The 20,912-nt window shown below is 43.6% G+C and overlaps 1 protein-coding gene across 5 annotated transcripts in view; it reads right to left on the bottom strand.

Annotated features, from left to right (window-relative positions):
* The window catches only part of PALLD (palladin, cytoskeletal associated protein), a 265,196-nt gene that overhangs the window by 187,258 nt on the left and 57,026 nt on the right, over window positions 1-20,912 (bottom strand). The gene's annotated exons all lie outside the window — the stretch shown is intronic.

Below are 20,912 nucleotides of genomic sequence, written 5' to 3'. Positions count from 1 at the left end.
CGGCCCGCCCGCCCGCGCCGGGGGCTGGGAGAAGGCGAGGAGGGAGCACGGCGCGGGGGGGATGCCGGGGCCGTCCAAAAATAACACGCCCGGGAAGCCCGCCGGGGCGATGCTCTGCGCCGCTTCGCCCTGTCCTCTCGCAAGCGCAAGCGCACGTGCGCGCGCCGAGCGCCCTGCTTCGCCCGGGGCTCCGCTCGAGGCTCGGGGCGCCGTTCGCGGGGCTCGGCGGCGGTAGGTGCGTGCGGGGGGCAGAGAGTCCGCCAATTTCCTCCGCCCGGGGGTGGGGTGGAAAAGCAATATCGGAGGGCGTTCGAAACCTGCAACTCACCCCCCTCCTCTGCCAAGGGCCTACCCCAGCCGAGACGAGTCGGGGAAAGGGAAGCGTTTAGCACCAATTAACAGCCAATTAGGCAGCACAATGCGGCTTTTATCCGACCAGCCCGTCTCGCCCCTCCTCCACCACACAATAGCCACGGAGCGTCTCCTTCGTCACCTGACGGCAAAGCTCCCCTTTCCCCCATCGCTTGGGATTTCGGGCTGCTGCTGCTCGCATTGCTCCGCTGCAGGCCTCGTGCGCAGCCCTCCCCTTTTCTGCTGCAATAAAGAAAATCTGCATTTATGTGCTAGAAATGATGCACTGTGTTAAATTCAATCGGCTTCGTGGATACGGTTTATTATTCGATTCGGTCTTGTCGATCATTGCCTGTCACTCCAGTCCGCCTTCTTGAGGAAGCTGCGTCCTCACACCTTTTTAATGAAAGTGCATGGATATGATGATCTCCGGAACTACAACTGCAGGCTGTTGTGATGTGTCAGAATCCCGGAATCTCAATTTGGGAAGAGGAAAAAAAACTCGGGGTCGTAGGAAAGATCAATCGTTATGAACCTCCCTGTCTTTATTGTCTATCCCAGGTTCCCGCGGTTGACTCACGATAATGCATTACCGAGCCAGCAGAGATAAACTCGCTGCAAAGCTTCAATACCATTACAGGGCATTTACAGGTATAGGGCAATTGATGACAGAACTCAGAGATTACAATAAGATTCTGAGGTCATCACATGCAGAACAGATAAAGAAATGTCAGTCAATCGCACTGTAACAATGAGATTAAAATATTTCCAATTGCCTGTATTGACACTTTAGTTGAGTAACTTGAACCCATCTCCAGGTCTGCTCAGACATGCAAATTCAAGCCACTAAAAACTATTCATGATAAGGGTCTGAGCTTATCTTGACTCTAAACATTCTGCATGATCAGGGCACATGAAGCCCTCTGGGCTATCAAAAGATTATTGTAAACTGAATTCCAACAATGACTATTTACAATGTATATTTGGGTTAAAATGGCCTGTCTCCTGTAGCTTACAGCTAAAGGTGAGAGAAAGGAGTGGGGGAATGCCATTTTAAACAGCTTGGTTTTGAGAAGGGAGACAGGATTTGATCCCACAATGCAAAGGCACACAGGAGTAATGCTTTTCAGACAGGATTTCCCCAAATTTTCCCAACAACCCCCCCTTTGTCACTAGCTTTGCTATGTGACACAAACAAGTGAGTCAGTTTGGATAAATCCTGTTCCAAGCTTTTTTCCATAAAACAGCTTTCATCTCAAAACCAAACTAATGTGAGGAGAAAGTTATGTCATACAATGGAGACTTGTGTATTTGCTGAGAGTTCAACGAGTAGGAAAAATGGAAAACAATTGGAAAAGTAGTGGAAGAAAAAGAAAAAGAAAGTTCAAAACACATGATGTGCAACCCCAATGCTATTAGTCCTCCTGGGAAACTCCATGCTGATTTTGGCCCCCCTTTGGCTGCAAAGAACTCAGTGCCAGCCAGCTCTCATCCTCACCTGCTCCCTCACCTATTTCCAAGTTTTGCCACTCAATTTTGAGGCCTGGTTCCTTAAGAACTTCATCCTCATCTGGGCTGAGGCCCTCAAGATGATGAATATCCTGTCTTAGGCCACCATCCCTTCTGGTCAGCAAACTTGTTTGCAAGGTGGGAGCAGTGTGAGGTGAGGCAATGGCCTGATGTCCAGTTCAGTCATTTGTCTTCCCCTTTTAGGGAATTCTTTGAGATTTCGTTGTCTAGGCTTCACTCAAGCTTCTTAGCTGTAGAACTTGCACCTCGCAGTTTGCCTGGTTAGTTCTTTTCCTGTGGATGATGCAATGGAGCAAGGCAGAACACAGGAATGAATTCCCATCAGTCACTGCAGTTCCTGGAGCCAGGGCATAGCATGGGACATGGAAAGCTTTTCCTTCCAGGGCTGTAGAGAAAAGGAGTCTTTTTTCTTTTCATTTTTGGGGTGCCAGCATGGCTGTTTGGTTCCTGGAAAGGTGCAGCTCAGGGGAAAAAAATGGTTAATTAAGAGGAAAAAAAAAAGCTTTTACACTTCTTCACAGAAACTGGTTGTAGGCAGTGGCAGAGAGAGCCACATGAGTTTGGAGAGAAACCTCAAGATGTAAAGTCTATGTCCTTTTTTTGAGTCTCTTTAGCACAGTCTCAAGAAGAAAATGTTTGGGTTGCTGAAATCAATCCAACCAATGCCAAAATGCACACAAAAGAAATCCTTTGTTGAACTGGTGTTGCACAAACCTGTTGCTTGCCTAGGCTAAAGAGAAAAGTGCTTTCTGCTGGACAATGAGAACAGTTTTACACAATTTGTCATTACAGAGATGATACTCTCCCACATAGATGCAAAATGCACCACAAATATTAGATGAACATATGAGTGCTTATGTTCATGGAAAGAAGTTTTGAGAACTTGCCATTTTAGCTGCCCACATCCTTGGGCTGGCAAATGGGCTCAGTCCCCAACAAACATTAGGCTACTGTAAGGGAAATTTTTCTTTTAGCACCATCAATAACAGTAACAGTAACAATCATTATCACTTATTATCTTTGGCAACATTGCAAAAAAGGAAAAAAAAACAAAACTTTTTGTTGAACTCCAAAGGGAAAAGTAGCCTCATAGATTTGAAAAGAAATTCTTCCCATTGCATGCGTATGCATGCACACATACACAGCCCCAGAGTTTCATCCATTCCCTCCCTATCCTTCAGTTGTAACATAGCAAACAAGATGGTATATTCAGAATTCAGAACTTACACACACACACACACACACACACACACACACACACACACACACACAAGACCCAGATCCATGTTGCATAGAAAAATGGAAGTTATTGGAGAGGGAAAACTATTGATGGTTGACACAAATCATTAAGACACATGCTTACAACATTGCTTTTTGGAAGGATTCCCTTCCTACCCCCCCCCCCCCCCCCCTTGAGAGTGCTTCAGGGTCTTTGTTTTAACCCAAACCTTCCCAGGCAGAATTTTTCCTGAGGCAAATACAAGCTTTGAACACTCAAAGGACCTCAAATGCCTTGCCTCAGTGACACAACTTTTTTTTCCCTAAGACATCAAGGTTTCTTTTGAGAGTTTTCTAGCTACTCAAAGACTTTCTTTTTAGAACCTGTGACTGGAAGCAGAGCCACTCAAACTTCCCAAAGTACTTTGAACTCTGTACATGCTCAGAGGCTTTGTGTGTGTGCTGCTTCTGCAGTACTCACAAAGTGATGGTACCTTCCTGCCAGAGCATCCCTTTTCTTGGCTCTGTGGAATAGCCAAGCCCACAGAGTCAAGAAATCCAAATTTTCCAGCACAAATCCCCCCTGAACTCAGTTGGCCAGACCAAACCCAGAGAAGAGGCTGCAGTTACTGTCTCTTTAAATAATGGGAGTGCTCTTAGCAAGGTAGACTATTCCTTTTTTCATTTGGTTTTTTTTTTTGTCTTTACTCCAAAAGTTACACATTTCTTCCCATATTTTTTTCCAGTAGAAAAAGTACCAAATCACCATTTACCAAAACTCTTAAAATTCTCTCACGCACCGTTCACCCCTTTAATCAAGGAATTCCTGTCACTCTCATTCTCACATGGTGTACACACAACAGCCAGAATAAAAATCTTTTTGCCTTTCACTCAAACCTCACATTCCAAACAGCTGCAAGTTCAACAGGGGGAGAAAAACCAGCCAGTTTGGCAGAAATATTTGTTAATAGTTAGCTGCAATCTGTCTTCCCCTGATTTTACATTCTGCCCTGTTGAATTCCAGTCTGCTGCTGCTCAGGCTAATTGCTAAACACAACAATTTAAATTTTCAAGACTTTACCAGCAATATGTTCCCAATATTTTATTTATTTATTTATTTATTAAAACATTTTTATGCCGCCCCATTCGCCGAAGCCTCGGGGCGGCTTACAACAAAAAATTAAAATAACATTTTAAAATATATACAATAAAATACAAATATATAATATAAAACATACACTATAAAACAAGCCGCCCTGGCCAAATAAAATTCAATAATATTAACATTGAAAATACTGCTTAAATAAAAAGGTCTTCACCTGGCGCCGAAAAACAAATAACGACGGCGCCAGGCGGACCTCTCTGGGGAGCGCATTCCATAACTTAGGCGCCACCGCTGAGAAAGCCCTCCTCCAAGTATCCACCCTCCTAACTTCTTCTATGGAGGACTCCCGGAGAAGGGCCTCTCCCGCCGATCTCAGGGGGCGGCTGGGCATATAAGGATGTAAGCGCTCCTTCAGGTAACCAGGACCCAAGCCGTTTAGGGCTTTATAGGTCATTACCAACACCTTGAATTGGGCCCGGACTTCAATGGGAAGCCAGTGAAGCTGACGGAGAACTGGAGTCATGTGAACATAACGTCCAGTCCCCGTCAGCAGCCTGGCAGCTCTATTTTGGACCAATTGAAGTATCCGGACCGTCTTCAAGGGTAGCCCCACGTAGAGCGCGTTACAGAAGTCCAGACGGGAAGTCACCAACGCATGTGTCACTGTCGCAAGGCAGTCATTCTCCAGATAGGGGCGCAGCTGATGAATTAGCTGAAGCTGGAGGAAAGCGCTCCTCGCCACTGCTGTTACCTGAGCTTCCAGTGAAAGCTCTGGGTTGAGGAGCACTCCCAAGCTGCGGACCTTGTCCCTAAGAGGGAGTGCAACCCCGTTCAGGACAAGGTTCAATTCACCCTCTCCGAAGCCCGATCCGCCAACCAACAGGACCTCCGTCTTGTCTGGATTGAGCTTCAGTTTATTGGCCCTCATCCAGCCCATTACCTCGGCCAGGCACCGGTTCAGCACAGCCACTGCCTCACCTTGATTGGTGGAAAACGAGAGGTAGAGCTGGGTATCATCAGCGTACTGATGGTTCCGCAGCCCACACCTCCTGATGACCTCTCCCAGTGGTTTCATGTATATGTTCAACAGCAAAGGGGACAAAATGGACCCCTGCGGTACTCCATGGCATAGCTGCCATGGCGCAGAGCCATAGTCCCCCAGCACCACCTTCTGGAACCGGCCGTTGAGATAGGAGCGGAACCACTGCAAAGCAGTGCCTCCGACCCCCAATCCCGCAAGCCTATCCAGAAGGATACCATGGTCGATGGTATCGAAAGCCGCTGAGAGGTCCAGAAGAACCAACAGGGACGCACTCCCCCTGTCCTTCTCCCTGCACAGGTCATCGTACAGGGCGACCAAGGCAGATTCAGTACCGTACCCGGGTCTGAAGCCGGACTGCAATGGGTCCAGATAATCAGTTTCATCCAAGAGTGCTTGGAGTTGTCCCGCCACCACTCATTCTAACACCTTGCCCAGAAACGGGATGTTGGCCACTGGTCTATAATTAGTGGCCATCTCTGGATCCAGTGACGCCTTCTTCAGGACCGGTCGGACTACCGCCTCCTTTAAAGGGGCAGGCACCCGACCCTCCCTCAGAGAAGCGTTAACCACTTCCAAGATCCAGGTTCCAATCCCGTGCTTGGAATCATTTATTAACCAAGACGGGCAAGGGTCCAAAAGGCAAGTGGTTGGACGTACTCGCCCAAGCACCTTGTCCACGTCATCGGGCCGCAGTAACTGAAATTCATCCAATAAATCTGGACCAGATGGCAGCGTTGGTGTCTCCTTTGAAACCTCTGAATCAATTGTGGTGTCCAGCTCGTGACGAATCTGAGCGATTTTCTGCCTGAAATGCCTGGCAAAGTCGTCACAGCGGGCCTTTGAGGGTGGAATCAGGTCTTTCTTTGGACCTGGACGAACCAGGCCTTGCACCACTCGAAAGAGCTCCGCCGGACGGCATTGTGAGGAGGCAATGGAAGCGGAAAAGAATCTCTTTTTTGCCGCCCTCACCGCCACAGCATAGGCCCGATAGTGGGCTCTTAAGTGTGTTCGGTCAGATTCATCTCGTGATTTCCTCCACCTACGCTCTAGTCGTCTCCCAACCTGCTTCATCGCCCTCAATTGAGGAGTATACCAAGGGGAAGAGCGGGCTCTGCCCTGTGGGAGAGGACGCTTAGGAGCGATCGTGTCTACAGCCCTGGTCATCTCCCCATTCCACAGTTCGACCAGAGCCTTGACAGGAGCACCCGTCTTGTCAGCCGGAAACTCCCCCAGGGCCTTCAGGAATCCTTCTGGATCCATCCGGCTCCGGGGGCAGACCCACATAATCGGGTCCGCACCCTTACAGAGGGAGAAGTCGCTCTCGAGCATAAATCTCACCAGGAAGTGATCTGACCATGACAGGGGAGTCAAGCATAAATTACTCACCCTCAGACCACCCTCTTCCTGCCCCGTTGAGAAAACCAGGTCCAGAGTGTGTCCCCGTTCATGGGTCGGGCCGGTGACATGTTGAGACAGCCCCATGGCCGTCATGGAGGCCATGAAGTCCTGAGCTGCCCCAGTCAGACTAGCCTCGGCATGGAGATTGAAGTCCCCCAGGACCAACATCCTGGGGGTCCTCAACACCAGGTCTGAGACAGTCTCCGTCAGCTCAGGCAGGGAGACTGTTGGGCAGAAGGGTGCACGGTACACCAACAGAATCCCCAGTCTGTCTTGGTCGCCCAACACCAAGTAGAGACACTCCAGCCCTGGTCTCGAAGGGACCGGAAGTCCCGTGAGATAGATGGAGGCTCGGTAAACCAAAGCAACCCCCCCTCCCCTCCCCTCCGGCCGTGAGCAGTGCTGGACCAGATACCCGGGCGGGCACACTTGGGAGAGGGCAACATCTCCCCCCTCTCCTGCCCAGGTCTCCGTTATGCAGACCAGGTTGGCCCCCTCATCCACAATCAGGTCCTGGATGAGGGCAGATTTGTTATTGACCGACCTGGCATTAAGCAACAGCACCGTCAGGCCGGAGGGGCGACTGACGAGACTCCCTGGCACCCTCTGGCTGGGAGCAAAATCAGAAGTAGGGACAGGTGTCAGCCATCTGTCCCTCCTTCTTCTATGCGGACACGTTAAGCTCCCACCGCTGTTATGTCCCTTGCCCATAACCACCTCAATGGCGGCACCCGTGCGCTCCCCAGGAAACATAAGCGGCAGCATGGCCAGGGACGACTCCATAAAAAGATTTAAAATACTACTAAAAAAAAAAAAAACCCTCACTCACAGCCCAGCAGGAGGGCCTACTATTGCCAAGCGAAAGCCCCTGGCCAGCCCCGCCCCCTGCTCGGCCACCCGAACAGCGGCACCCGCCCTTTGGCCAACGCCCTTTGTAGCCACCAGCCCTGCGTCCCCCGCCTCGTCCGGAGCACGCCTGCCACACGTGCTGGGGCGTGGCAGAGCAGCCAAGTGGGCGGTGGATGGCGGCGTGGCGCGGTCTTACGCGGCAAGGCAGCGGCTCCCCTCCGGCGCGGCGCGGTCTTACACAGCGAGGAGGCGGCCCTCCTCCGGCGTAGGCTGCCGGGCGCAGTTGGTGCTGCTGTTGGCACGCTCCTGTAATATAAAACCCTTTTATCTCTCTGGGAATCCTTTTCAGGATTCCTACTGAGTATTCCCAACAGTATATACAATTTTTTCCCCCATCTTTCATCTGCCCATCGGCATCCCCTCCTGGAATTTCAAACACAATTATTTAATCTAACAAGAAAGAAATCTTCCTACCTAGGAGGGCTGTAAGGCAGATGGAAGAGGCAGAAAAACTTACATTAAAGACATTAAAACAGTGTTCCCAGTTTCTGACAAGGAAAGGACCTGCATAAAAATGTTTCTATATAACCCCTCTTTCATACAGGGCTTTCACACAGGATAAGCTTATTGAGGATGTCCAGAAAACTGGGTAGGACCTGTGTTGGCAAGCCCAATTCAAGGGGCCACACATTTCCTTACTTCCCAGTTCTAGCTCATATAGAAGGAATGGGAGAAGGAAAAAATCTCTCACACACTTTTCCCTGATCATCACCTTTTTCCCAGCCAGCCTCAGCCATGTTTGGGCTCAGGCAAATGACCTCATGAATCTTTCTCAATCAAAGCCAGGTTCACACATTCTTAACTCAGGGGCAAGAACACCCATCCAAGCCCTTGCTTTCAACCATGCCCTGAAGAGGACAGATTGGTGTGGCTGTGTGGGGAGTTTCTATTTCCTGAGGAACCCCCAAAATCCACTCTGGACTATGCTTACCTCCCAGAAAGGGGAACACTTTAAAATACAAATAGACAAGACAGAAAACACAGACAGCAACGATGAACACAAGACTTTCACAAACAATGAACATAAAACTTTACACAAACCCCAGTGCAAACATATACTCACACGTGTAGATCTTTCCTGGTGCACCAGTACCATATTAGCTAGCTTTTTTCCTCCACCAGCTTGGACCAAAGCAAAACTTATTCCATCTCCTTAGAGTGTATTTCCACCAAATGCTTTTGCAAAAGGTGTAGCCAATTTCAATCAAATGAGCCCTCTGAGGCCAAATTAGTTAGGTTTGGCCATGCTGTTTTAAATCAAAATACCAAGCACTTGCTTCCATGACAATGCCTCAGGTGCCACCCATGGCCATTCACACCACCCTGCAATTTGATGCAGAGGTGTCCATGGGGTAGTAAGCCGAGATTCTGAAATCCCCATGCTTCCTAGGAGTCCACAACCAAAGCACACGTGCAATGAGGTTCAAAACCAGATCTAATTACATTGACCCGCCTGTGAAACAGAAGAGATGGCCAGTATCTGTGCTCCCCCAGTGGAGAGAATTTCTGCTGAATTTACCATCTCTCTTGCCCAGGATAAAGGGCCAAAAACGCAGGATCCCACCTTCGTCGCCAAATTGTCAGAATCCCACAAATTGTCAGATTTAATCCCACAATGCAAAGGCACACAGGAGTAATGCTTTTCAGACAGGATTTACCCAAATTTTCCCAACAGATGTCATCATTCAGATAAGAGAAATCCAGAGCCAAAAACTGCATATAAATCTTGTTAAATAAAGTTTCTCTTAAAGTAGTATAATTTTTAAAGTAATGTTATGTTAGGAGACCACAGAGAAGCAATACTTATGTGAAAAATATAGGAAACTGCATTCTATAAAATTAGATGCTTGTTCCACCCAGTCCAGCAGGGTCAGATCTGACTAGCAGCAGCCTCTTGGGGTTTGAAGCAGTATTTATGCCTATCGCTGCCTAGAGATAATCGGGATGGAACCCAGGACTGTCTGTATGCAGAGTGTAAGCACTATCACTGAATTATGGCTTCTTCTCATAATATTTCCACGAATGCCTAAGGCTGGCCTTTGATATTTTGCTGCTTGAGGTGAAGGCAAGATGATGCTGTTTTCCATAATCACAAAGCAACTGGAAGGGCTGTTGGATCTTCCTTTGACAATGGGACAGGCAACTTCTTCCATCCCACCTGAAGGCAGCAGTCTGTTTTAAGGGGCACAAGACAGGTTCTGTGGCCTACACTTTGGTTCTGCCTCCTAACCTGAGGCATATGATCTACTTTCTTTATTCCTGGGGAATTCCATTTCTTTCTGGAATGCTGTGGGCCTGATTGGTGGGCATGATTGAACCATGTTTGAATGGTTTGTCTATGTTTGCTTCTTAGATAAGCTAGGAAAATTCTGGTCTAATTCTGAGGGGGAATCCCTCAGCAAAATGCTCATTGCTGGCCCATGTCCTCAGGATCTGGTGAGATTACCAATGGGAGATTCAAACAGTTATACAGAAAGTAGTTAACCCTGGACCAGTGTGTGAAGTTAAATGGTGGCTCCCAGATCTCTCCTCCACTCCAAAGAGTCTAAAGGTATAATACCATGTTTAGTCCAAAGACAGACTATGGTTGACACCATCTTTACAGCAGCTCTGCTTGGAGGAGTATGCTGGGAACTGGGGTGCTTTCAATGTCTGAACATACATGATTGGTTGAATGCTGGGAGCTATAGGACATCTTTCTGTCTGAACATGTATAGGATGGTGCCCTTATTGAAGGAAGATTACTAAAAGACATGAGTTGAGGCAGCTAAGTAGATACAGTAAATGAAACCATTGGGAAAACAGTAGGGAAGCAGCAGCAATAACTATGGGTGGCGGTGTGGATGGGTGGAGAGGCAGAATAAAATTGTTCCCTGTTATTCACAGGAGGTGGCTAAGTACTCAGGTGTGCTAAAAAACCATCTCAAGTGTGGGAGGACATTAACAGGAAAATGGTTAAGTATTTAGAAGGACATGATCGTAACTTTGGAAAGATCTTCATGCAGTATTTAGGAAAACTCCTTGCAACACCAAGGTTCCATACATTAAAACCAAACAGTCTAGGGTATCCTGCTGTTACAGACCCTTTTGATCAGCTGTGTTTCTGCAACTCAGTTTCCTACTGACTGGTGAGTATGAGTTGGTTTCTGCGAGGACTGGAAAAGCTTCTGTGCCAGCTAGGTTAGATCTAACAAATGAAGTTTGAATTCCTTAAGATTTTTTAAATATTAAAAACAGCAGGTAATTGTATAACCTTCTGTTGTACCCTGTACCCAATGGCAATTTCTTATAAGAAAATTCTTTTCGGCATAGCTAAACCAGGAACAGATATATCTGCTTGGCAACACTCTGGAAAATGTCAGAAGCAATTTTGGAAGAATAATTTTTAATATCACACGAAATTACTTGAATAGAACAATTTGCCATGCTTCAGAATTCTGACTGTCCCATGCTACATGGAAGACATAAAGTCTGAACTGATTTTCACAGCCTTGATCTTTCAGGATATACGAAAAACATCATGTGAACTTTATACATTGAAATAATGCTGGTAGCCCTTCATCACTGACATCTTAAAAAGAAGCAGCAGCAGCAGCTCATTACACAAAGTTTTTTTTCCACTATGGCTGCATTCATATAAGTTCTTGAGCAGCTTTCACTCCCACTTACCCATTCACTTTCACTTTTTGTGTGGTAATCATTTATTTATATGTTTCTCTACCACTCATTAGCTAAAACACTGGGTGTTTTTCAAGATAAAACTTTCAAGATAAAATTGAAAGATGACAAGGGCACAATCCCATGCCCCTTAAATCCATAGGATAGTTCAGCATGGTTCTAGGGCACCAGGCAGGTATATCAAGGTGGAGATATTTGTGAGTAAAACCTGCTGAAATCAGTTGGATTTACTTTTGAATGGACATGTATACGATTGCGCTGTGATCTGAAACTTTCTGTGGACTTCCATTGGCTGTTGGTTGACACAGCCTGGAATTAATTTTGCTATGTCTTGTATTGGCCAAGCCAGGAATGGATTTTTGCATGCCTAGAGTGCTCAGGGTTTTGTATTGGCTGTTCATCTGTTCAGTATTACACCTGATTCTTTGTCACTTAGCAGAGGTTATATGCTTGAAGTATGTGGGACTGGGTGTGTGTTCATATGTGGAGGGAGGAAGTTGCTAAAGAGCTTAAGAGGGTGGTCAGCAACCAGTGCAATGTAGAGAAAGGTTGGTGGCTATAGCCTCTACCAGCCTACTGGACCTTCTGGTTTCCTGTTTGTTGTTGCTTGACCATCACAGCTTCCTGGTTCCACCATGGTAGCCTCTGTTCCCATCATATCTGGAACAACAAAGCCTTTAGAAGAGGGCCTTTTGAGCTCCCCAGAGAGGCTTGCTTGGTGCCACTTTGTGCTCTTAACAGTACCAGTGAAGCCTTTATTTTTCAAAGTATTTTAGTCTTTCAGTTTCTGTTTAAAATCTGTTACTGTATTTTAAATATCATCTTTGCTGCAGGTTTTTTTTTATCTTATACTGTAGTTTTAGACTTTTACATGGTATTTTATCACACTGGTTTTTATAGTTTTGATTGTTGTGGACTGCCTAGACAGCTTGGGCTATTGAGTGTTACATGAAATGCAGTAAATAAATTCTGCATTTAATCCATTGTTGAGCTGCCCAACAGATACTTTTCTTTTAGGCAGTTGGATTCTTTGTGAACTTTATGAGTGCAAGAATGTTAGTTTAAGTCAAGTCCATTCACTTCAATGCTTAAGGTAAATTTATCCTAAATAAATGAAGAAATGACAACAGAATCATTAAGAGCCCTAACAACAACCACATTGCTTGCATAAATTTTCATAGGCACTGTCCACGTCATCTGATGCACAAAATAGGTTATTTATTTTTAACTTATGCTGCAGCACACTGACATAGCTACCTTCTGGAAATAAATGACTACAGTTACACTTCTGTCAAGTTGGGATGGAATGGAAAGGAGTGATGAGCAAAGCAGAAAAGTACCCTTTTTATTGGCCTTCTATATCCATGCATGCATCCAGCTGAAATAGGTATCTGATTCATTAGATTAGGCAAGAAAGAAAAATGTGGTCAATCATATTGTTCACCACATCCCCCCATGTGTATTGTAGATTAGGAAAACTGGCATGCCATAACCAAAGCAGCTTAAGTTGAGCCATATGGTTTGGAATAAACTTTTAAAGAGGAATCATGCATATGCACCAATGATGTGAATAAGGGAGCCCAAAGTTTTAAGAGAACATTTCCAGAGGGGCACAAATCCAAACTCTAGAAGTGGGGAAATAAAATAAGGATGCCAAATGTTTCACTCACACACACGGTGTTACAAGGAGTCCATACAGAGTTAATTTATCACACAACAAATGTGTGGTTCTTGCTAATCATTAAGAAAAATCCTCCTTCTGCCCCTCCAAAAAATTAGATTCCATCAGCAGTCCCAAACACATGTAGCAGACAGGAAACCCCCTTGAACTTAGAGTAACATATTTATTAAACTTGCTTTGGATTATGCAACATGTGCTTCTTTAATTCAGCTGAGTAGTATTTTGCAGGCCCTTAAATGTAGCCATATGATGCTGAATAATTCTAGATTGATTGATTTCTACACAGCCATATCTGAGTTTCCAAATGTATTTGGTCACATAGAATCTTGCCCTGACAGGGTGGGGAAGAAGGATGAGGAACCACAATTAATGCAGTTCAACAAAGAACATTCTTCTTGGTATTTGTGTCTGAGTTTACTCACCTCCCACTTATGATGTTTCAAAGTATTAACATAATGAAGCCCTTGCTCAATATTTGCCTTTTTATTATACTAACAGGATTTCCCTGAAGGCTGTAGTTCCAGAGAATAAATGGAAGAATTTTGTTGGTTTCTATGTTAGTTGCTCCATATGGTTTCAATGAAAAGTGGTCTCTCTTTCTCTCTTGGCTCATGCCCAGAGCCAAGAGTGCCCATATATGTCAACTGAAATATGCATTTATGGAATTAAAGAATCTCATGGCCTTGCTTGTGAAGATCTGCAGACTGTTTTCACAAAATATCCACTATGTTTTGAGCCTTCCTACAATATTTAGGTTGGTAAACAGAAGAAAGACCTTTTTATTTATTTGTAAGTGTTGTTAATTCCTGGGTGAGAATACAACTATCCATGGAATTGTTGCTATTCAGCATATTAAATGGTTACTTTGAAGATCTGAAGAGTAGAATATGCAAACATTCATAAAATGACTATCCTTAAAATGGCTCATCCTGGATTTCTTTTAACTGGTAAGTTAGTGTAAGTTTCCCAATCAAAACTTATGTTTGTCTGAGAGATTTTTTTTAAGTTTCCAAAAATAAAGTGAGAGGTAGTGCTTTATTCTGATTCTTCTGCAGAAGAGCTAGAAATTAATAGTGTAGTTTCATTTTCTTTCTGCTCAATGGAAAAGCATGTTTAACTTTAGACAATCTTCTTTATTAAAACATTTCTATGTCCTGTTCCAGAACCAGCCTTGCTTTTTGTAATAGGATATGGGAAGCAGTGGATTGTTCTACAGCTATGATCTGGTACCCAGATTATGGGAAGTATTCAAAACATGTGGCCTAGGAATGCCACCTGCATCGTATCATTGACATTTGGTAGCAGTCTTGGGGCCTTTCCAAGTGAATGTTTTATTGCACAATTGGTGTGCACTGTCATTTCTTAATTATTTGGGGGGGGGATTTGCACAAAAAAATAATGCTGAGGATGACCCCTTTTGTGACACTCTGCCATCAGTTGCACACAAAAAGCTGTTGGACACTGGGTACACTGTTATCACTGTAACCAGTTGGGCTTGAGCAGTGTGTGCATATGGTTTGAAGTGTGTGGCTACATAAAAGATGGCCAACATTCACAGGACTGCACTAAGAATGTCAGAAATATCTAGCAAAGAGTTTATATGTTGCTTATGCAACACTTGGGATCTTTTAATTTTGAACTGAAATTAACGTTTATATGTACACATAACATTCCACATTTGAGAAAGCAATTCTAAACACATGTAATGACTCTAAGAATTATTTCCAGATTAAAAAAAAGATATGTTTGGCAGAGATCCCATAGGCTAGGTCAGCCAGGGGGAAATCCTCCCTATAGATCACCTGGTAGAGACTGCTGACTTTACCAAAGAGGTCTCGGTTCATGCTTCAGCTGCAGTGGGCCTCCTGCATTCATGAATCAATTTTTATATAGAACAAATTCATGTTGGGTGTTTGGATAGCTGTGAAATGAAGGATGAGTTTCACCAGGCTGCCTGTTTCATCCACTTCTGGGATAAATCACCTTTCATTATTGGAAACAGCAACAACAACAACAAAAATGTTTAAAATGCCATTCAAGAGGATTACTGGTGAAACAATAACTCTTTCAAAGCAGTTGAAACAAACCAAAGATTTCTTGTGCTGATGTAGAAGGTAACATAATTTCAGAATAATATGTTGCAAGCCAGTTTGCAAAGCTAACTACATGTAGTGTTGGGCTGAATTATTTTTCTGTAACTAGTTTGCTACGGATTTTTCAAAATATACAGAATTCTGCAAAACAACCAAATGCATCAGTAGTGAAGTATCAGTTAAAGATACATTTAGGCCTCAAAATCCATTGTTAAAGGATGTGTAACACTTTTCAGCACAAAATTGCATGACTTGAAAGTTGAAATACTTATATGCACATCTCATTACATACAGATAGTGGAAAACTCCATCAAGCTAGTGCATATGTATCTCTCATATTATATAGTTCTATAGTAGAAGTAAACTGAAATAGCATATTGCATAACTCTCGGTGCATTTTTAATGCTGTGGTTTGTGCATGTTTTGTATTCCATTTTAAAAACTGGCTGGGAATGGAAAGTGTGGTAAGTCCTTTTTGGACAGTACTTAACATGGTTGCTCCACTTATGCTACTGATATTCAGCAATAACCTAAGCTAGTGAATAGGTTTCACCAGAAAGCTTCTTGTACCAGCTTTCACTATTGGTATATCACTAGAGGCTGCTTAGGCTAATGGGATGTCAAAAGAAGAAGATGCATGACAGTATTGACATAGTTACTCTTTTTCCACTTAAAAGATCATTTAACCAAGAACATGTTATTAAGTATAAATGTTCAGTCAGTGTGTCAAAGTCGTAAGACTAGCAAGATTCTGATTTACTAGGACACATTGATCTGCTTCACATATTGACAATCTAAAGTATGGATTGTTGAATCAGTAGGTTGATGTTACATGTGAACCTGGAATAATGAGTTCTATATCCTGGAATGGAACCCATGGTTTGTGATTGAATTGCAAAGTCTGGTTTGTTTTAACTATGGGTAGTTGTTACATGTGAACACAAAACCTGGCTGGTTCATGAGTTCTTTCACCAAGGTACAGAGGTAGCAAGCAGAACTGGTGCTCTGCATGCCAGTACTACAGAATTATAAAGGCATTTGCATTACACAGAGCAGGCCGGTAAAGCAGTGGGGAGTGGGGCGGGGGGGGAATCAAACAACCCAGGAACTTAAAAAAAAATATAAAAAATCTGTCTTTCCAAAGCATGCATAATGCAGGTGTAGAATTCCATTATTTTGAGTTGCTACATTCAGTGACTGTCCAGGATATTTTGTGTACAAGTGTGACATTGTGTTCTGATGTTAGTGAAATGCTGCTTCCTAGACATTCCATCTTTTGCTTGTTTAGCGGCAGGGATCACGTACCATCTTAGAAAATCAAAACACTATTTTAATATTATCAGTTCATACAGTTGCAAGAAAAGCATATGCTGAGATTGAGAGGAAAGGAATTGAGGGGTGGCAGAGGGCCTGGTTAATGCTCCCTCCTCTGAAGCTATCATTCCTCGTTGAATGCTTTCATTCAAGATCATCCCTTCAGCTACCTTTCCACCCATATCATGGAAACACCCTTCTTTTCCCCCCAAGGATGGGAAAGCAGTTTTGGGGCAAGGCTAACATAGAAAAATGGCCAGAGGTTCAGCAGCTCCTGTCACAGCTCCTGTCACATATCCTCTGCTTCAAACTGAAGCCTCCCATGGTGGCTTTCATTAAAAAGAAATTTAGAGGTTGTTACTCATGATTGCCATGTACTGTCTAGTTGAGCACTCTTTTAAAAAAGAGTTTTGTAAATCTAAGACTGCAATCAGAAACACATTTACTGGGAAGTAAACCCAACTGAACACAGAAGAACTTACATCTGAGTAAATATGTATGGATCTGCATTGCTCTTCATTGCCTGCTTTCTGAAATCAGTGAACTCCTATGACAAAACATGGTTATCAGATTTTAGCTTTGGCAAGATCACTGAAAAGAAAGATTTGATATGTTTGCCACAGTTTTTAAGCATAACTAATTGACTAAAATGCTTTTAAAACACATTTGAAAGAATTGTTTTTTCTTTTCTTCAAAGAAACCCCTAGAACTTGCAGACAATCCCATCACAGTCATGTCATGTAACCAGTATGTGACACTGGATACAATATGGTCAGCACTGACATTTGCAAGGTAGGGCTGGATCAGAACATTTTGCTTGTGCTTCTGCAAGACAACTAGGTGTAGGTTGTATGTGAAAAAAAATATACACGTAGCTAATCTAGGCTTGCAATTTCTTTAAGTGTGGCAGGGTGGCTAAGCAAAACTTAGTTGCTTTACTAAGTACATCCTATCACTATATTTTGCAGTAGTGCCATACAATTAAAAAAACAAGTAGACAGTGTTTGGATTAAGAGGGTGCCTGACCACCTTCCTCTTTCTTCTGACCCTCCCCCAGCTACTATTTTTAAAAGGTAATGGGAGACCATTATATAATTGCAGAAAGTCAAAGTAAGAGCTTGCTGAAGTGTTTAAGGGCATCCCTGCAGTCCCCATTCCTCTGTCATTTGAGTATTGCCAGTGAGATATTTTAGTAATTTATAAGCAAGTTTAAGAAAAGGACTATCTTAACTCGGGATTAGTCTGTATCTCAGGTTACTGTACAGACTAAATAAACTTGCTAAGTTTTCCAAAGAGAAGATCAATAAGCAGCATTGCTAAGAGCTGAACTTTTAAAGGCAGACTTTCCTGCTGTCTGCCAGGGTGTCCTACCAAACATGCTTTTTAACCAATACAACAGATTTTCTAACTAGCAGCTGGAATTGCAGTAAAAAGGATACCCTTGGAGCTAGAAACTGTGAGGTCAAATGAGCTGCTAGTGTGGTGGGACTCAGGTTCTGTCTCTACCTTGTATGCAGTTTTCTGAGCAAGTTGCTCCTTTTTTCTCATCACCTATGGTGACAATTTTGTGGAGGTGCTCAAATCATCTAATATGCCCATGACTCTCAAAGGTTGCTGACTCCTGGCTGCAGCTTTTGGGTCATATGTTTAGATGAACAAATCATTATAATAATCTAAATTCAGGCTGCGTAGGGCTACTCCACACACTAGAATCTCTAACTGTGTGATGTATCCCAGTGTTCCTTGAAAGTACTTGGCCATAAATATAGTTAACAACAGCACTCATACCAGTCATGAGAATCACTGTCATCCATATTTGTGATCATCCAGTGCTTCTTTATGTCCATGTGATGTTCTTGATCAAAGCCAATTAAACATAGGCTTATGGGGCAGGTTCCAAAGCTTTTCCCCTATGGGTCTTTATGTAGATTTTGAGAGTCATGCTTTCATTATTTATACCAGTCTTTCTCAACCTGCTGGCCTTCAGAGGCATTTGGACTACAACTCCCAGAAATCCCATCCAGCAGGGCCATTGACTGGGAATTCTGGGTGATGTAGTCCAAACATGTATGGAAGGCACAAGGTTTCGGAAGAAGAACTATCATGGATCAAACCAAAGGTCTACCTGATCAAACCTAAGGTCTATCTAGTGCATTTTGTTTGTGCACTGAGTTATAGACACTTGATTAAAAAAAAACATTTTAATGCTTATTAAACAAAGTAACAAAGAAGGACCTGGAAAAGTTGTTTTTGTTGTTAGTCGCGAAGTCATGTCTGACCCATCGTGACCCCATGGACAACATTCCCCCAGGCCTTCCTGTCCTCCACCATCCCCCGGAGTCCACTTAAGCTCACACCAACTGCTTCAGTGACTCCATCTAGCTACCTCATTCTCTGCCATCCTCTTCTTTTTCCGTCAATTGTTCTAGCATTAGGCTCTTCTCCAGGGAGTCCTTCCTTCTCATGAGGTGTCCAAAGTATTTGAATTTCATTTTTAGTATCTGGCTTTCTAAGGAGCAGTCAGGGTTGATCTCCTCTAGGACTGATTGGTTTGATCGCCTTGCAGTCCAAGGGACTTGCAGGAGTCTTCTCTAGCACCACAATTCAAAGGCCTCAATTATTCGGTGCTCAGCCTTCCTTATGGTACAACTTTCACAGCCATACATTGCAACTGGGAAAACCATAGCCTTGGTCATACACACTTGTGTTGGCAGGGTGATGTCTCTGCTTTTTAGTATGCTGTCTAGATTTACCATAGCTTTCCTCCCAAGGAGCAAGCATCTTTTAATTTCTTGGCTGCAAAAGTTACTAAGCTACTAAGTCTACCATAAAACTGAATGTACAACACTCCTTTTTCTTGCTATTTTGTGTCAGGAATTGCTTGCATATTTGCATGTATCTATTTTATGTTAAACAGAATTTCTAACCACCATCAACAAAAAAGCAATAACTGCTTCTCTTCACTTCTACACAGAGCTGCCCTTTTTTCTTCCAGTGTGGAGAAGTGGTTAGAATGCTGGACTGGGACTTAGGAGATCTGGGTTTTAGTTCCCACTTATCATGAAGCTCTCTGGATGACTTTGGGCAAATCACAGACTCTTAGCCTAATTGACCTCACAGGTTTGTTGGGAGGATAAAATGGAGTGAAGGATCATGTCAGTTGATTTCCTTGCAAGAGTTAACAAGGCAGGGTATCAATGAAATGCAAATATCTAACTGACCAACTAAAACTCTTATAGCATGAGAGCAGAAATATATTGCCTACTAGAAGTAATTCTGTATCTTACTGAGCTTTGCTCCCTCTTAAGTGTGTTTAATGTAACTGTATACAATGACTGTATGTCTACTGTAAGCTAACTCTTGGAAAAAGAAACTTGGATTGCAATCCTAAACCTACTTAACCACGTAAACTCTGCTAAATGAAATGGCCCTTACTTCTAAGCAGAGGCAGTGTTAAGACAGTGGCCTGTGAAGACTGGAGCACAGCATTGCCATCTGGAGTCTGGGAGGCCATCTGCCCTCCACGGGCCTTTGCTGAGATAAAGGCACAGGGGCCCTGGTGATTAGCTGCATCCAATCCCCTGGATTAGTGACTTTTTTCCCCATAGGGCCCTCCCCTCTGGCTGCCCCCACCAAGTCTTGTTGGTTGAGCTTTTTTCCTGAAATGAAATGTCCTCCTCTCTCCTGTCCATCCATTTCATTTTTACAAATAGGGCATGACAGAGTACTGGACATGTCAAATTTAGCTTGCCTTGAAGCTAAATGTGACCCATATTGTGTTTTTTAAAAAATTTTCTTTGGCACTGCAGGGGCAGCAGGGGGTATATGAAGCCCACTCTTATTCTAGGCAGACATGTATAGAATTACACTGTCAGCTTCTGAAAATGACATATTGCTTCACAGGTGACTGCTGGCACTTCAGTTTGGGTTCACTTAATTGTGACATTATAATGTTAATTTACAGATCATTTGTTACCATTTCATGGTTGAATAACGAGATCAGATCTTGCAGACTATAGTAACAGGAGGAAATGACTGCAATCAGAAGCCTAAATGAACGGTAATCAGGACAACATGTTTCCATCCTATTAATAATACTTTAGTTTTTCTCAAAGGCTGCATTCCAGCATCGAATGCATATATATTATATGTACTTATACTTCTACATGCATTGATAAGTATTCTGGGTCAGTTTCCTATAGGTAATGAAATGTCTTACCCAAAAGTTCAAAGCCCTTGAACTTTTTATAGTTAATTATATGCTCCTACTTAAGCATCTGAGATCTCTGGGGCAGCTTGCAAGCATCATCCCATCTGTGTACTATATATTACTGGCTACCCCTATAAATATACTTCCAAAGACAAATTTAGTTTGTTTTTCATGCCCTTCAGATTAGAGTAGAAAAGGGCAAGAACAAACTGATCTTAATAAGTGTGTGTATTTATTCATTTAAAGAAAATTTGGAGCACTCTTGTATACCAATGGACTAATCAGTAGTTGGTAAGAGATTTCAGTTTGCTTATAAAACTGGATGTCATGGAAGTATTTGATTTATTAAGAAGGCCCCTGCAGGAACTCCATTTAGCTAGGCT

Source organism: Varanus komodoensis, unplaced genomic scaffold (genome assembly GCF_004798865.1).
Source record: "Varanus komodoensis strain SLA01 unplaced genomic scaffold, ASM479886v1 scaffold21, whole genome shotgun sequence".
Taxonomy (NCBI): domain Eukaryota; kingdom Metazoa; phylum Chordata; class Lepidosauria; order Squamata; family Varanidae; genus Varanus; species Varanus komodoensis.
Note: the sequence above shows the minus strand (reverse complement) of the source record. Positions and strands in the feature narration are given on the sequence as shown.